At 40.5% G+C, this 16,563-nt stretch overlaps 1 protein-coding gene across 3 annotated transcripts in view; it reads right to left on the bottom strand.

Moving 5' to 3' along the window:
• The window catches only part of LOC131105249 (RNA-binding motif, single-stranded-interacting protein 3-like), a 150,262-nt gene that overhangs the window by 122,429 nt on the left and 11,270 nt on the right, over window positions 1-16,563 (bottom strand). For all 3 annotated transcript variants that reach the window (XM_078790937.1, XM_078790939.1, XM_078790938.1), the window contains exons 5-6: window positions 3,383-3,562; window positions 3,178-3,262 (exon numbers count right to left, since the gene is read on the bottom strand). The gene's annotated coding sequence lies outside the window, so the exon portion shown is untranslated. The remainder of the gene's footprint in view (window positions 1-3,177; window positions 3,263-3,382; window positions 3,563-16,563) is intronic.

Here is a 16,563-nt window from a genome sequence, read left to right as displayed (position 1 = left end):
GGTTTGCTGAAGTCCCAAAGCTTAGGAATAGCTTTATAGTCGTTATTTTTTTTTTAGTTACGTCATCACCAAAAAAAAAATGAGGTATGTATGACCTCCAAAAAACATAAAATTCATCTTTGGAAGTGAAGACTGTTCTAAATAGCAAACCCCATAGTCGAGGGACATGCCAGAAACATAAGTTATTATATTATTAGAAATGATATTATGGTGGGGAGAATGCATTGCTATTGCTTCATGCACGCTAGTATAAACTTGGAATTCTGGACTAGAACAGTCCATCTGGAATATGTCATTTATCTGTCATTTTTGTTGCAAATAGTGATTAATTATGATTAGTAAACTTTGATTAACCTGATTAAAAATTGCAATCATTTGACAGAGGTACTTTTAACATTTATCATAGCCTGCTCATACAGTGTGGACCATATTGTGAGCATTTGTTTTTTGCCATAAAAACAACACAACAGCAAACAATGAAAAGAAGACTACATTAAAAGATGATTTGACAAGGGTAAATCTGTCATGCTTGTGACAGGTGGGTTGAGTGACTGTTGACATTTGATCCAGCATGCGTCCGAGAAGAATCGTCTGGTACGCACCCTAATTAGGAAAGAATTGTGCGAAACAATCCTTCCTTCCCGCAACCCTGCATCGTTCTTGGCTTGGAATAACCAGCTGCAACAATGGCCGTCGTATAATGGATGGAGTTTAAATGAGCTGTTCAAGACGTAATACAAATACAAGTACTGGGATTCATTCCCGATCCTTCATTTCCAAGAAGAGCACCAACAACTGTTATTTGTCATGGTATGGCAGTTACATTACAACATCCCCAAAGTTTGCCGCCCTCCCGACCAACTCCACGCACCCTCCCATTCTCACGGGTCTGGGCGCATACCAACACCGCTAATGTGGTTCTTGGATTGTGTACAGTACTGCATCACATCTGTGCTCCTCCATCTGTCACGGTGGCTCATTTATAAATCTACGCGGCACATTGCGGTCAAGTCAAGTTGGCAGAAAGACAGACAAGAAAGTTGTAAAGATGTTCAAACCAAACAGTCCAACTTGTAACGGTCTAAACTGGAACACATGGCGGAGGAGGCATCAGACACTCTGCATTATAAATCTGTCTCTCGTATTTGCCAAGGGAGAGCAAACGGCACATTATTTCTGCACAAGGCAAGCCAAAGTGCTTTGGAAGGCACATAAGAAGAGAAAAGAAGCAAACACAAATATGGAGAGTAATCACCCTTTCCCTCGCTCGCCAGCCGTAACCCCGTTGTCCATTTGTCTGCGATAGTCTGAAGGCCTGTGCTCTTTTTAAGGTGGAACGCCATTCAAATCAGATTGAGTCAGTTTGTCAACAAGTCGGATGCGGCGTGTGACTCAGTCTTTGCAGTACATCCACAGGATGAACTTTGCAAGGTTGATGCTTGATGCCAGCCCACTGACTCATTGTGCACTCCTGCCCACTCAGGGACAGGAAATAAAAGACAAACCAAGGGTGTGCTCACACTAGCCCAACTGCGCTGTGTTTTGGCCTACTTAACACCTCGAGTCCGGCACATTGGACGAGTGTGAGCGCGCTGACTCATCCGTGTTTGGTAAACATCTGGCGTGATCGGAGGAGGTGGGCCGGTGCACGGCGTGGTTGATCGTGCTCGTGCACATGTACTGTACGCTTGCAGAACGATTGAATCGTAACCGTAATACCGTCGCTCCTCGACAGTCCTTACTGATAATCGCCATTTCTATAGTGCTTGTCAGAGGAAGTATATAATAAATACTACTACTTTGAGCACAAAGCCTGGGATGGTTGAGACACTTTCACTTTTTTTCAAGTAAAATTCAGGTACAATATGTGCAATACTACCTTTTGTTTACTGCAATTCCACATTTTGTTTACTGTATAGGTTATTGTTTTTGATGTACATATATTTACATTTATTCTGAACAGCACCTGCCACTATTTTATTTTTTTCCTTATTTTTTCTTTCTACAAAATGCACCGTGGAGTTGCACTCAAATTTCATTGTACATCGCTCCTCGACAGTCCTTACTGATAATCGCCATTTCTATAGCGCTTGTCAGAGGAAGTATATAATAAGTACTAATACTACTACTTTGAGAACAAAGCCTGGGATGGTTGAGACACTTTGAATTTTTTTTCCAAGTGAAATTCTGGTACAATATGTGCAATACTACCTTTTGTTTACTGCAATTCCACATTTTGTTTACTGTAAAAGTTATTGTTTTTGAAACATACACTGTAAAAAATGTTTGTAAAATTGACAGCGGAATGCGGTAAAATCATGACGTCATAAAAATGTAAACAGAAAAACCAAGAACCCCTGTTTATTTGACAGCTATTTCTTGTAAAATATACAACAAAACAAAACTGTTATTTTTAAAATTAAAAAATAAACTTTCTTTGTAGAATTGACAGATTCCTATAACGTACACACAGAAAACTTGTGATGCAATAAACAGTACAATGAGGTCACAATTACAGCATTAAAGTGTTAAAATAATGGATAATTCTAGCTGGATAATAATAGCTTAATTTTTTACAGGAATAAACTGTAAAATTTAAGAACATTTATTAATCTTATATACCTTGTTACACTAATTACAATCTAGGCCAAAACAACATACAGAATTTTTTTACAAATTCGTCCGGCATCCGGATGCCTCCCGGACGCCTCCCTGGTGAGGTGTTCTGGGCATGCCCAGCCGGGAAAAGGCCCCGGGGCAGACCTAGGACACGCTGGAGGGTCTATGTCTCCCAGCTGACCTGGGAACGCCTTGGTGTCCTCCCGGTGGAGCTGGAGGAGGTGGCCGGGGGCCGGGAAGTCTGGGCTTCCCTACTAAGACTGCTGCCCCCGTGACCCGGACACGGATAAGCGGAGGAAAATGGATGGATGGATGGATTAATTTTTTACAGTGTATATTTACATTTATTCTGAACAGCACCTGCCATTTTTTATATTTATATTCTTATTCCTTATTTTTACTTTCTGATTCCGATTTAGTAGAATAGTTTCACTTTAGCCTAGTTTGAGTTTGTTTTGTTCTCTAATAATGAGACCAAGAGTGGGTTCCAGTTCTGTCTAGTTAACGTTTGAGGACAAATAAAAGACATGACATACAAAGGCAAGGGTTGGCACATACCATGATGATGCTGCAGAATGAGAGAGGAGATGGGAAGGTTATGAAGAAGATTAGCCATAACGCGCAGGATCGGTGAGAAGGCAAGCTGTGGAAAAAGAAGCGTGTTTGGGTGTGATGGATGTTGTTGAAAATGAGCAGAGGTGGGTGGTAAGTATGTGTGATGGCTCTGTCAGACACTTGGGGGGGTGGGGGGTGGGGGGTGTACCTTGACTTTGGCAGATCCTCTGTTTAGAAGCAAGCTGGAGTCTCTCACGTTCTCCCTCACTGTGTTCCCCATTTCCTCAGTCACTCACTTGCTCTGTGCCGCGCCGCTCAAGGTCACAGCAACACTGGAAGTTTGGAAGGTACGAGGAACTCCAGCATGAATCGGCACTTTCCTGTACCTCTGCAGCCAGACAGGACAAAAGTAATAGTACATAAATATCTAGTTTCAGTCTGGCAGTTCCAGTATTTTAGTTTTCAAACACATCGGTTTGGTTGGATTGGTTTATGCACCGGAATTGCATAAGAATTATGGATGAGTAAAACTGTATTTTCGAGCATGACTGTGGACTGGATGCGTTTGATGTGGAAGAACTCGAGAGCCCTGACCTCAATCACAACAAACAGCAGTGATTTCTGTTATGGATTTAATAAAAATAAATAAAAATGAATCATGAAATAAGAGTGGCAGCTGCTCTACTGATATGCTTCCCAATATTTTTGGGTTCCTCACATAGAAAAAAGGGGCTCAGACTGGACTTACGGTCTTGATTAAAGGAGCTGAACGCTTTTAAATAATTCCATTCATATCTGGCATTGTTCTATATTGCTTCTCGTTGCATAGTCCAACCATATGTATAGCTCTATAACATTTCCACATCTATTATTACAGAATGCCGACTCAGCAGCATAGCAGAGGGTTATAGGACCTTAGAATACATCATAATGAAATATATAAATCATGCAAACAGGTGCACTCCTAATAAACTCCTCAAGCCTGGAGGTGCAGATGATTCTCATCACTTGCTGGCAGCTACTCACACTCTTGATAGGTGATGAAATATTCATTCATGCTAATGTTTCTTCTGGCTTTCAGCCTTTACAGCAAAACCTTTGCAAGGACATTTTGACTTCCATTTTCCAACATAAATTTCTGATGAAAATATTTGTGTGAACCCATCTACTGATAAGCATATGCAGTTGCTTCTATGTGTAGTCCTGTAAATGAATATTAAATACAACTTTCATTCAGCTGCCAGTAGTGTTGTAGTAGTGGCAGCCATTAATGACAACCTAAACCAGGGGTCGGGAACCTTTTTGGCGAAGAGAGCCATGAAGGCCATATATTTTAAAATGTGTATCTGTGAGAGCCATATACATTTTTTTAAACATTGAATGCAATAAAATGTGTGCATTTTTATGTAAGACCAACAGTTTTAGATAATGGGCTCTAATTACGTAGACCAGGCACACTACCGCACGCCAATGGGGTGTGGCCAGCACACTTTCGTGAGCAGCGCAGTGTCTTAATAAATCAAATACTTGTTGCCATTAATACAACTTCTGCTGCTGCATAGTTTTGCACCGTACTCCGTAGACGTATTTCATTCTTTTGGCCATCTTCGTCAGAAGGCTTGGTTCTGCAGCTTTAGCTATTTGACTAAAGGAGGAAAGTTTACATTTACATGTTTTTTTGACATCTCAATGACCGAGGTAGACTACAGCATTACCCAGTAATAATCAAGTTTTGGTGTTTGACCTGGAAAATATCATCAGGAAAGATAGATATGGTTGGCCGTATTGCAGCAGAATATAGATGGACGAATTAAAATGCATAAAAAAGTTGTTGATTTTTAATATTATTTTAAACAGTAATTTCTGTGATGTTTACTTTAAAATGTTAGCAAAAACACATTTTTATTGTGGTAAGAAATGCTTGAGAGCCAGATACAGTCATCAAAAGAGCCCTACCTGGCTCCCGTGCCATAGGTTCCCTAAGTCTGACCTAAACCGATGAACTAATTTATTTTCAGAAAGAGCAGTCCAAGTTTTCCACTCGCAGCCACATTCAATGTATTCATGGATTCAGCCAAACAAACTTGTTTTCTGGGATTTCTGTGACTGAACTGAGTTGTTCTCTCTATAATCTGTAATATTATCCTCACAAAGTCCCTCCAGAGTTGGATGCATAACTGGATCAGTATGAAAGGAGTTTTGGCATGTCCATGTGTATGTGTGTGTGCGTGAAAGAGGCGCAGAAGTGATGGAGACATAACGAGCCCTGACCGAGTTTGGGAAAAGCCTCAATAGCATCAAACGGCCCTCATCCACCCGGTCTAAGTTCCTTAGCCAGAACGTGAGAGTGGAGTTTGGCTTCCCGGGAATCCAACCCCAATCTCCGTGTTCCGATGTTCTGGCTAAGTCCAAATTCTTTTGTGTTGTAACTTATCAGTAATCTAACTATTCAGTCCAGCTTCAGTTGAGAACGGCATTCTCTGTCCGCTTTCCTGGTACGGCTCCAAAGCAATCATACGTATCTTTGACCCGGAAAGCATCCATTCAATAGACAGTCAAAGATCCATCCATCTATTTTCTACCGCTTATCCTCTTCAGGGTCGCTGGGAGCTGGAGCCTATCCCAGCTGGCTTGTGGTGAGCAGAGAAATTGTTTGCCTCGGCCACAACCCAACAGATGAAGACTTCACCTAATTGACAGTATCCGTGCAACCATTTACATCCGTCCTTTCAAAGCACGATTGGTATCTGGTTAGCTGGAGATAGTGTTCTTACATACGTATACATGCAGTATGTAACGTATACTGTAGGAATATATTACATTTTTTGGTTTCAAAATATGCAAGTTGCATAAAGTTATGCAATGAAAATACTAACTTCAAGAATAGTACTCAAAGATGCCTGCACATGAGTGTTTTATGCGTATTATATGTATTATATACAGTACGTGTCTGTTCTATATTTCACTTTCAGAGCTTGACTCTGAGTTCCATGTCAGTCATAACCAAGTCAGTACAGCATGTCCACTCACTACTAATGTTTAGCTTTCTGTGTCCTCAAGAACATCCCCAATCCTCCGACCCACGCCAAAGACCCTTAATCCCAGTCGATCTGTCGTCATTCATTCATAGCCAAGTCCACAGATGTTCCGGCAGGCCGAAAATATGACAGCCACAGCCGCTTCTATCAAAGACTGACAGGGAGCGGTGGACTAAACTAGACTTGAAAACCTTACATCTTAGTATACAGTCTTAGTCTTGAATGGAAATATTAGCGCTTTGCCACAGTACCATAAGGTCAAGTGATTTTAACTTAGACTTATGAACTACAAACCGTTCGTCCTCACAGTTCGGCAGATATACTAATTCTTTAGTATACTACAAAAAGCCCAGCCAGCGAGGAGATTTGCCAGGAGAAAAAAAAATGTCAACATACTTTGGTGGAGCCGTCTGTGTCTCAGCCTTCCGCCCACCCTGCCAGTAAGAGCCAGCCAGTTAAAAAGGCTCGGCATTAATATCAACTGGCTGCCCACACCATTATTCCAGGGGACCTGTCATTGCATTCCGTTCTCTGTGAGCTGGCACCTGACTCATGGAGGTCAGACGGTGGTACATCAGTCATCATAACAACACAGATGGAGGACTTTAGTTTACTTTCTAATGCGCGTCTTGTCTTAGCTCATATAGAATGTACTCTCATCTGCAGTCTGTAACAGGATTGGACAAAAAAAGTTTAAACTTAGTTAGTCGGTCATTGTGTGTGTCGTCCGTCACATAGCACCCCATGCAGATGGCGTAGTATTGATTTCTACTCGATGCCCAGTTCACGGTCCTGTAGTCAGCTGGCCCTGGACGGAAGGATGAGACGGATGGAAAACAGCCAAAACGCTCGTCACTGTGGAAATATTCCAAACTAAATCTATGTTTGACTGAAGTTGCTCATTAAATATCCACGGATCAATTTCCTAAACTACAGTACATATTCTGTTTAGAGTAATTGGGGCAGTGGGCCGGACCAGCTCTAATAACTCATGATGATAACGAACTGCGATTATATCCAGCTCAACACTTGCATCTAATTGGCCGATGTACAAACCCTCAAAGTGAGTGGAAACACTGGGATGAAGGCTAGCGTCCACACAAAGTCCAAAAATGATACAACTTTGAGTAAAGTGTAAATCATCAAATTCAATTGAAGACTTCTCGGTGCATTTAAATGAGAATTGTCAGTGAACAAGAGCGCAAGAAAAAGAGGCAGAAGAGAGATACGAAGCGTATGAAAATGGGAGACGGAGGAGAAGAGTGGAGAAGTGAAATCAATAATGAACGGCTCCATAACAGGAACTTAATCAGAACAGCAGGTCCTCATATTGCTCCTGACTCGCGCACGCATCACCGTTGTTGATTCAATTTACTCCGCAAACCCTGAAAAAATAAATAAAACATGAAAAATAAATTGAAACGCTCATTCAAATTCATTAGAACACCTCCCTGTGTGCTTATAGTACATTCTATTCGCTTGAAAAACAAAATATGCCAACAGTACATTGCTGCTTTCTGTGAGAGAATAAAAGGTACAAATACAAATAAAGGGTACAAAGTTCTGACATTTATCTTAAGTATTGTGTCTTATTGTTGAACCGATCTTAAAAGCAATGTTCTTTAATCAAACGGAATGTGGCATTCGCCGATGTATGTTTTCTCTAAGAACACATTATCATAATATCCCGTGCATAAGTTGCTACTTTTTTTCTCATCTTGTGACATTTTGGATATTTAAGAATAACCACACAAGCTAATTTGGTGCCGTCGATTTCACATGCCCAACATTTCGTGACTGAGAAAACATAGGACGACCAGATGCAGACGCGTTGTGAACGTGCGGAGAAGCGATTGCGTTTCAGGTACGGATTGCGTCATGACACGTTTTGACTCTTCTGCCACTTCCTCTTTCCTGTCATGTGTGATTTTCCCTCCATGTGATTTCTGCCAAGCTCAAGATCAAATGCGCTTCTGCTACCCAGTTTGTCGTAAAATGACTCCGAAGGCAAATGCATTAATATGGAGTTGCATCATCACCTCTTTTAGCCTTGTGCACAAAAAAGTTAACTTTTATAAATACTTTGTTGGGATCATAAAAGTGTATAAATATGTCTTTGTTATTGCATAAGTTGAGAAATGGGGTGAATAAAACAAATCAGTCATCAGTAATTTTGAAGCACTGTGTGATTAGGCTCCGTTACTGTAAATATGCACAGTCTTATTGGAATATGGACTATATCTTTTGGTTTAAAACCAGGATCTGATGATTAGACAAATGGTCATTACTTGGATATACTTCTACCTATTTGTCATAAATGATCTTTTTGTCATCATTTTAGTTTCATAATAACGCATTCATTTTTGGTTTAAAGCAGCTGAAATGGTATGCACGTTTTCTTTCCAGAGGCACCTTAATAAACAACATCCTTCATTTGTCATGAGACCATCAATGCCCCCTGACACCTCGCAAGTAATTTGGAGGCGAAAAACACAAGTGATTTATCTCACAGTGAAAAATGGTCTCCATCGCTGACAAACATTGGTTGTGTTCCAGTGGTTAGAGCCAACAGGCACAACACATTTTCTCCATCGTGGTGCTTAGGGCTTCACTTGGCCAAATTCTGGCAACCCAGAGGTGACATGGACGTGAACGTGAGGGCGCATGACTGTATGTTTACTCCGCTACTGACTGGTGACCAGATCAGCATGGACTCACGCTGCCTTTCGGCTAAAGTCAGCCGGGTCGGCGTCGGTCTTCTAGCAAACTTCTAATAGCTTTGTAAACGGATGGGTGTCGCTACTTGCCAGTACATATTTTAACCAAGTCATTACTCTGGAAATAAACACATCTTTGGACTGTTTGGGGAGAATTGGATACCCTAACGGTATTTTTTTTTCAACTGATTTTTTGAGGTCATAATAATGGTGGCCCCAGTAAGGTTGTGCGGTTATGTATTGTAGTACTATTTATTCATTTGTTGTGTATAAAACACAAGATACCATATAACCAAGGCTCTTATTGAACAATAGCTGCTGAAATAAAATAGTATATTATCTTTAAATAAATACAGTAAAGGTTAAATCTAATGTTCAATTAACCTTCAGTGTAGTCTCTCTGCAGCCGGGTTAGCGCTTCCATCTCAGGTTGCCCATGACGACAGATGGTAAACATGGTTGATACCGTCTTCATCCAGCAACCTTTACACGTCTTTTTTGCTGTTCACTCGCTATGCAGCCTCTCCTCCTTTGTATCTCCGATCGGATTGCCGATCATTCTGCGTAGCCAAGCGGTGCTCAAAGGTCAAATTACAAAAGGTGACCATCTATAGCTGCAACCCTGTTTTAGGGGTCGGCAACACTAAAACGCCACAGAAGCTGCTGTAACTAGCCATTTTGAAACATTAGACCTCGCATCAAATCCAATCTATATCGACATGAACGACATGCTCGTTTTTGATATTGTGCTTAAAATAAATATTGACAGTTAAAAAATATCAATACATCAAGAATTCAGAAGCATAACCGTAAGGCCTCCATCTGAGCTGCCTGTATCCGTTTAAGTCACATTCCTTTTACAAGAACTTGGGCATAAACATTGTTGACTGTTTTGACTGCAAGGTGCCGTTTGAAAAAAAAAACATTCATTAAGAATACCTTTTCCAGAAAACATCAGCTAAACTAACACAATCCATATTCATGGGAATTGATGGAGCAGTCATAAGTGGTTTATGTTAACTTTGCTTACCACGCCGCTATTGTGTATTCAGCAGCTTCAAAGAAGGGCAAGTTGGAACTCTCAGTGGTAAATTGATTGTCATCCCTTGCATAGCAATCACTTCAGAAGCAGACACAGCCATGCAAACATAAACGCATGCTTGCATTCCCAATGCTGCTATGTGTGTGCACACATTTTTATTGTACGTACAAAGACAGCCTGTTCCATTGGAACCTTAAATTGTTCCTAAAATATTAGATCATTAACATATGTTACTAAGTAGTTTTTAGACTAAGCAAAATCTGTTGTCTCAAAATTCCAAATAGACGTCACACACAAGAATAGGATTTGTATAACCATCAGAAAGGGTCCATCAGGACATACCCAGGAACTAGAAGCAGAGCAAACAGTCGACGTCTAAAGTCTTTGCAATGAGGTCTGCCACACAACTCATCACAGGTGGAATACAATCCAGCCAGTACCGGGGGAGCATGGCGCTAGGCGTTTTACTTGATGGAAACTACATTTGTGTACAAACTACATGCCTACGCCAAGGCCAACACAAAACAAAATGTGCTTTTTGCACTCTTTGACAGTTCTGGCGCCAAATTTGATGTTTCCTTCTTGGGCCCGGGCTGCTGCTCTCCAATGAATTGAATAAAAAAAAAAAACAGCCGGGTACTCTTTGCATTATCCTGCTGATAATCGAGGACACAGTGAGCACACTTGTGCGATTTGAAATGTTACAAAAAAATATCAAATCTCGAAGGCTATTTCTAAAACATCTCTCAGTATAAGACAACAACAAACAAAAGCTTGGGCAATGTCCTTGTTATGTTGCTGCTTCCAGTCCAAAAGATGAAAAGAATCTGTTCTATCGCTACTTGGTAGACTGAAGGTTCTAAATTACTGCAGCTTTCGGTTCAGAGACATATTCATTAGTATGCCGCACAAGTCTGCTCAAGTTTTTATCTGCAATTTCCTGCTATATAAAGTTTTCCGGGGGAAACTAAAACAGCCGTGCAAACACAATCACTCTGGGAGGGAGCTTGGAACCCGTAAGAGCGGTGCAGTAGTCAGGCTTAATGTTTCACTAGGTGTGGATGCTGAGTATATGAAGTCATTTTGGAAATATTTACATGTATGATCCCATTCGCTTCCATCAATAAAGCACTTGGGGATCAACGGTATCATAGCAATACTAAAAAAGATGTTTGGTTTTGAATATCATGCTTTTCATTAAAAGTTATTACATGACTTCTTACAGACTACACAGGTGATTGTTCATAGAACGTACACAGAACGATGAACAACTCTGTATTTGTCTCCTTCATTCCTTCTCCCAGGCACTGCACAGTGCACTGATGAGGCGTTCAAGTGCACTGTGTATTTAAGCCAGAGGAATTGTGAATTTTCACAATGAAAATAACAGGTTGCATGTGCCAAAACGCTGACAGAACAAAGATGGTGGAAACCACAACTGAACTGAATACCAAAACACAAAGATCTCTCTCCTCCTCCTCTTCCACTGCTTGTTAGAAGTGATGATAAATGTTCAAGAATCCCTTTCATTCATAATTTACAATATTTGTATACATTCCCAATTGTAAAACTATACAAGCATTTTGTGTGTCTGGAATGGATGAATTTTATTGCATTATTTCTCATGGGAAAACGTGATTTAGCTATACATTCCTATACATATTCCTTCTGGAATAAATTAATGACACTAACCAAGGTTGTACTATATTTGTTCCTGCATGTTAAACTATAATTATTCCGTATAAAATGTGCTTTGCGTGAATACGTTTGGGTGTGTGGAAGGATTCATGAATTGCTCCACTGTGAATAAGGATGATCAAAACAAAACCAATACTCACGGTATTTATTGAATGAATTTTAGGAAATATAAAATACATAGACGTGAACATAATCGTGTGGGTGTGTACAATGTGCGTCTGCAACCTTGTCCAATTTTGCCAGAATACAGCCAGTGTAAACGGCAGCGAAAATGTGTTCCAGCAAATGGGATAATGCACAGCATAACGATCCACTGGCTCCAAATACTGTTTGTCTAAGCCCCTCATAAAAAAAGGAAACTGTTGTTCACACACCGTAAATCTACTGGTCCACTGATGGCTGTGTGTGCATGTTTGTGTACGTGTACCAGAGCCCTTTATGTGCTGCTCAGGACAGCCACCGGCGACAAAAAGCCAGCAGTTGGCTCAGGCGTGTCTGCTTTGGCTGGAGAACAAGAGGCCGTAAAAATGACACTGCTGTCATAATTTCATGTTAAATACAGTACTAGATGAGCATAGGAAACTAGGGATTGGTATTGTTAAAATGTTCGCTATATTTAGAATTGATCTCTGGCTGCTACTTCCCTGTGGTTTCCCTGAGGATAAAAACAAAAAGAACAGAATGATTCTTCTTTTAGTTTCTTTTAAGGATGTGATAGGGAGAGCTGACGATTTAGGAATATGCAGGTTCAAGGGGCTTCCGATTGTAGCATACTTGGCACTGCAGCTGCATTCAGGATAACTAATGTCCACGTTTAGAGTACAGTATGCGGTAAGTGGCACTTTGTAACGTACAAACCATTGCAGACTCCAACTATGGCTAACACGTCTGACAGTCATATTAAATGAGAGGCAACATGCGTGGGGTTAAATGTGCGGCCCCCAGATGGATGAGAAGCTTTCCAAGAATTTGACATCATGACAGCTTCAAAAACAGCACATATGAAGTTTTTAATAGCCTGATAGATCTCAGTGACAAGCCTGAAATGGGGTTTTGCTTGCATGTCAGCTGACATTTATAGAGCTGTGTAACTCAACTATAGTCATTTCATAAATGCTTCCTTGCAGTTTGAGGCAATGATAGAGGGCTAAGGATAAGCTTAGTCTGATATTCTTGAGTTGAGAGTTCGATCCTACATTTCTCAGCCTATGTTTACGCTCAAAAATATACACGCAACACTTTTGTTTTTGCTGCCATTTTTCATGCGCTGAACTCAAACATCTAAAACTTCAGTGGACATAGATTTCCAGACTACACTCAAAGAATTAATTTGTTGGGTGAACGTAATAAAATTATGGAAAGAATTTCCACCCAATTAAAATGCAAAGTCATTTAATGATACAATTTTGTTGAACCAACTAATTGCAAATATGTTGAGTGAACATAAAGTATTGGTGTTTTTCTATAGGTTGTTTTAATATATTTACTAAGGTAGAAGCTGACTTATTTTCCTTGGGTTACATTAATTTCTATACGATTATGGGATAGAGAGAACACCGGTATATAAGTCACACAAACTAAATTTCAAGGCAAAAAAAGATGTTTACATGCATAGGCTGCACCAAGCAATAAGATAATAAGCCGCATCGTAACGTGACATATTTAGTACATGGAAAGAGTTTTTAGTATGTGATGAAATAAATGATTTTTCCAAATGGCCCAGAATAATGCGTATAACACGCCAAGTTAAACAGTAGCCCACCAGAAGAAAAAAATGTCTGTCTTCATTCAACTCCTGGGAACTAAAACCACTTAAGTCGTCTTCTTCAGTGTCAGAATTGAACAGCCTCATAATTCCTTTGTCACACACTTTGACAGTCTCTCTCTTGCTTTCGTTGCCGTTTCCTGTGTCATGTTGGTCTCGAGCCCTTTAGCTTGATGTGAAACGGATGGGGGGTAGAGGATTAGTACATAAGCTTTGCTTCTTCTAACTCCTTTTGGATATGTGGAACTGTGAATTGTATGATGTGATGTATTGCGATGTAACGTGTATGCATATTCTAATACAATTAAAGCATTACCATTAATCTGGCTTAGTAAGCACAGGTGTGTGCAGTTTAAATGTATACGGGGGGGTCCGAGGTGTCCGAAAACCAGTCAGTATTTGGTGTGACCACCACTTTCCTCAACACCGCATACATCCAAACATGACCAATGGGTTACATGTCCAGTATGTCGACCACACAAGATGTTTTCAGATACCGGGAATTGTGTACAGATCCTTGCAACAAGGGGCCATGCATGACCTCATTTTTGTTTTCGTGGATGAATGGCCCAATAATGGGCGCAAAGATGTAGCCACAGTATCAGTGTATTTAAAATGGCAATAAAATGCACCTCTGCTGCAGATCGATCAGTATAGTATGGATGGGCGTACGTTATGGACAACAAATACAGCAGAAATGTACTCCCAGGTTTCTATAAAAAGGTGCACAAGGTGGAAAACCTCCACCGAGTGCCTTGCTTGTTTCATATTTTCAACTGTTGTCATTTGATATGTTTGTTTCATGCCCCATTTATTGTGAAATAGATCATTTACATTTTAATCACAACTGAAGCTTAATCAATCATTGCAAATGAGCTTGATCCATTAAATCATGACGTCAATTCATCAAAATGTGGCCGACTGGTAGGAATGTGCGTTATAAGCAATGGCGTGAAAGAAACGTGTCATTGTGCGGCCCTTCAAAAGGTTATTTTAATTTTCAGTGACAATCCACCATCTGCCTGATCTTCTACACTTCTGTCGTACAAGCAGCCGGCGGCTTTGTTTGCCGACTGGATATAAATGCCATCTTTACTGCGATGAATAACATTAAAGTCAAATACAGAGCTAAATGTAGAGTGCAATTACTAATAGGGGCAATATTTGTTGGTGTATTCTGCTCCAGTTAGTAATAAAGCCTGTCTCGACAATGAGTGTTTGGGGTTGATGTTTAAATAAAGGAGTGTGTCATTTCCCTCTCGCTGTCTCATTTGGCTAATATGACGCACCGCAGCCAACAAGCTCGAGTGAGTACCGGTTTGTCTTTATGATACTTGTTTGTTTAATTCTTCCTTAATCACGTTTGCTGGCATCACTGAGGATTCCTTTATGAGATTTTTCATTACGTTTCATCTGAAAGCCTGAAATTAGTATTTTTATTTCTTCAGTGTTTTCTCTTTAGATGTTTAGGCAGTTCAGGATGTTTATTTTCATTTGTGGACTATTGCTGCTACAATGGAATGGTTAAAGCAAAGCAAACAGTTGTTACCATAATTAAGCTTGTGAATATGAAAAGAGGCCATGGGTGTATGATTGGCCAAACAATTTGTCTACTTTTGGTGGCCAATCATCTCTTTGTACCGTTTAAAAAACAATTCCAGCTAACAAATGATTTTACTCTTTTAAATCTTCCACTGTGAAATATCCATCAATGTTTTTTCCATCCAATAACTCGGACCGGACTTTACTGAGTGATACTGGCGTGCAACCTGCTGTATATTTTACAAGGACAAACAACCAAATGGATACCCACCCAAGTCAAACATAGCACACAGTCACTTTGGCAGATCTGCCAATGATGTTGGCTCATGCCTCGCCACAGAGTTTACGGATTATAGAACTGCACCAGCAACTGAAGCCGTCCATTGGCTGCCTCAAGTGTACACATTTATTAGACTTACTGTAATATAACGCTCAATCAATCTTTTACAGCTACGACATTTATGATTCTTACGTTCCTGTAACATTTGATAACAGTGTATGTAGGATTTATTTACAATGCTGGGCTTTCCTCCTACATTCCAGAAATATGCTAGGTTGGTTGGAGCCTCTAAATTTTCCATAGGTGTGACTGTGGGTGTCAATGGTTGTTGTCTATATGCATGCACGTGGCCTCCTCGATTGCCTGTCCTCATGACAAGACCGTTTCTTGAGATTTGACCACCCGGAAACGGTTTTCAAAAAACACCCAGAATGCCATTGCCGTGTGGATAATATGCCAAAACTATAAAATATTGTACCGCTTTGACCTAAAAACCTTCCGGCAGAGATGAGCACAAACAAAGAAAGAATTCTTTGCAATGTCTTGTGTGTAGACATTCAAGATGAGAGCACATGTTAGATTTCCCAAACCATTTTTAATAAGAGAAAAGAGGTCTATCATGAATCACTCCTACAATACACCTATTATTAATAAATGCATTTACAGTAAAACACACATTTCTTCTCTGCGAGAACAACCAGCGTTAACTGCAGTGTTCGCACTAGCCTAACTGGGAATCTTTTCTTCACCGAGACGGATTTTGTCAAAGAATCAATCTTTGTCGTCTTCATCCAGCCGCTTGTTTCCCCAACAGTGTTGTTATACTTCCCTCTCTGCTACAGCGAATGCAAGAGTCCATACATTGCTGATACAGCAGCGGTGTTGTGCGGCAAGACCATCCACGGTGGCCTGTGGCGAATAACATGTGCCTGTTTAGTGTTTCTCCAGCTGGGCTGATCTAAAGCGACAGAAATTCAAGCAACAGCCAGAGAGTCTCTCAGGAGACAAGAGGCTTCAGATGTCGGCAGCACTGCCACAGTTGCAGCTGTTGAAATTATCCGGTTGCGAACTGTGCTAATCTGCAACCTTTCATTGGGATTTTGTGACCAACTGTGGACATAAAAAGAAAGAACACGAGTTGCCTGTCGAAGCAGGAGATGAGAAGGGTTAAAACTCAGGGAGGCAGACGGTTCATCATAGCAGGATTGTTGCCATTCCCAAAAATGAGCTCTGATTTCCCCAATCACTATGTCTTCAGAGTTCCATGTCATGAGAACTCATGCAAACACACAAGGACAACTTGGTCT

The sequence above is a fragment of the Doryrhamphus excisus genome, linkage group LG5 (assembly GCF_037039965.1).
Source record: "Doryrhamphus excisus strain RoL-2023G ecotype Guam linkage group LG5, RoL_Dexc_Guam_v1.1, whole genome shotgun sequence".
Taxonomy (NCBI): Eukaryota; Metazoa; Chordata; class Actinopteri; order Syngnathiformes; family Syngnathidae; genus Doryrhamphus; species Doryrhamphus excisus.
This window is presented reverse-complemented; position numbering and strand designations above follow the sequence as displayed.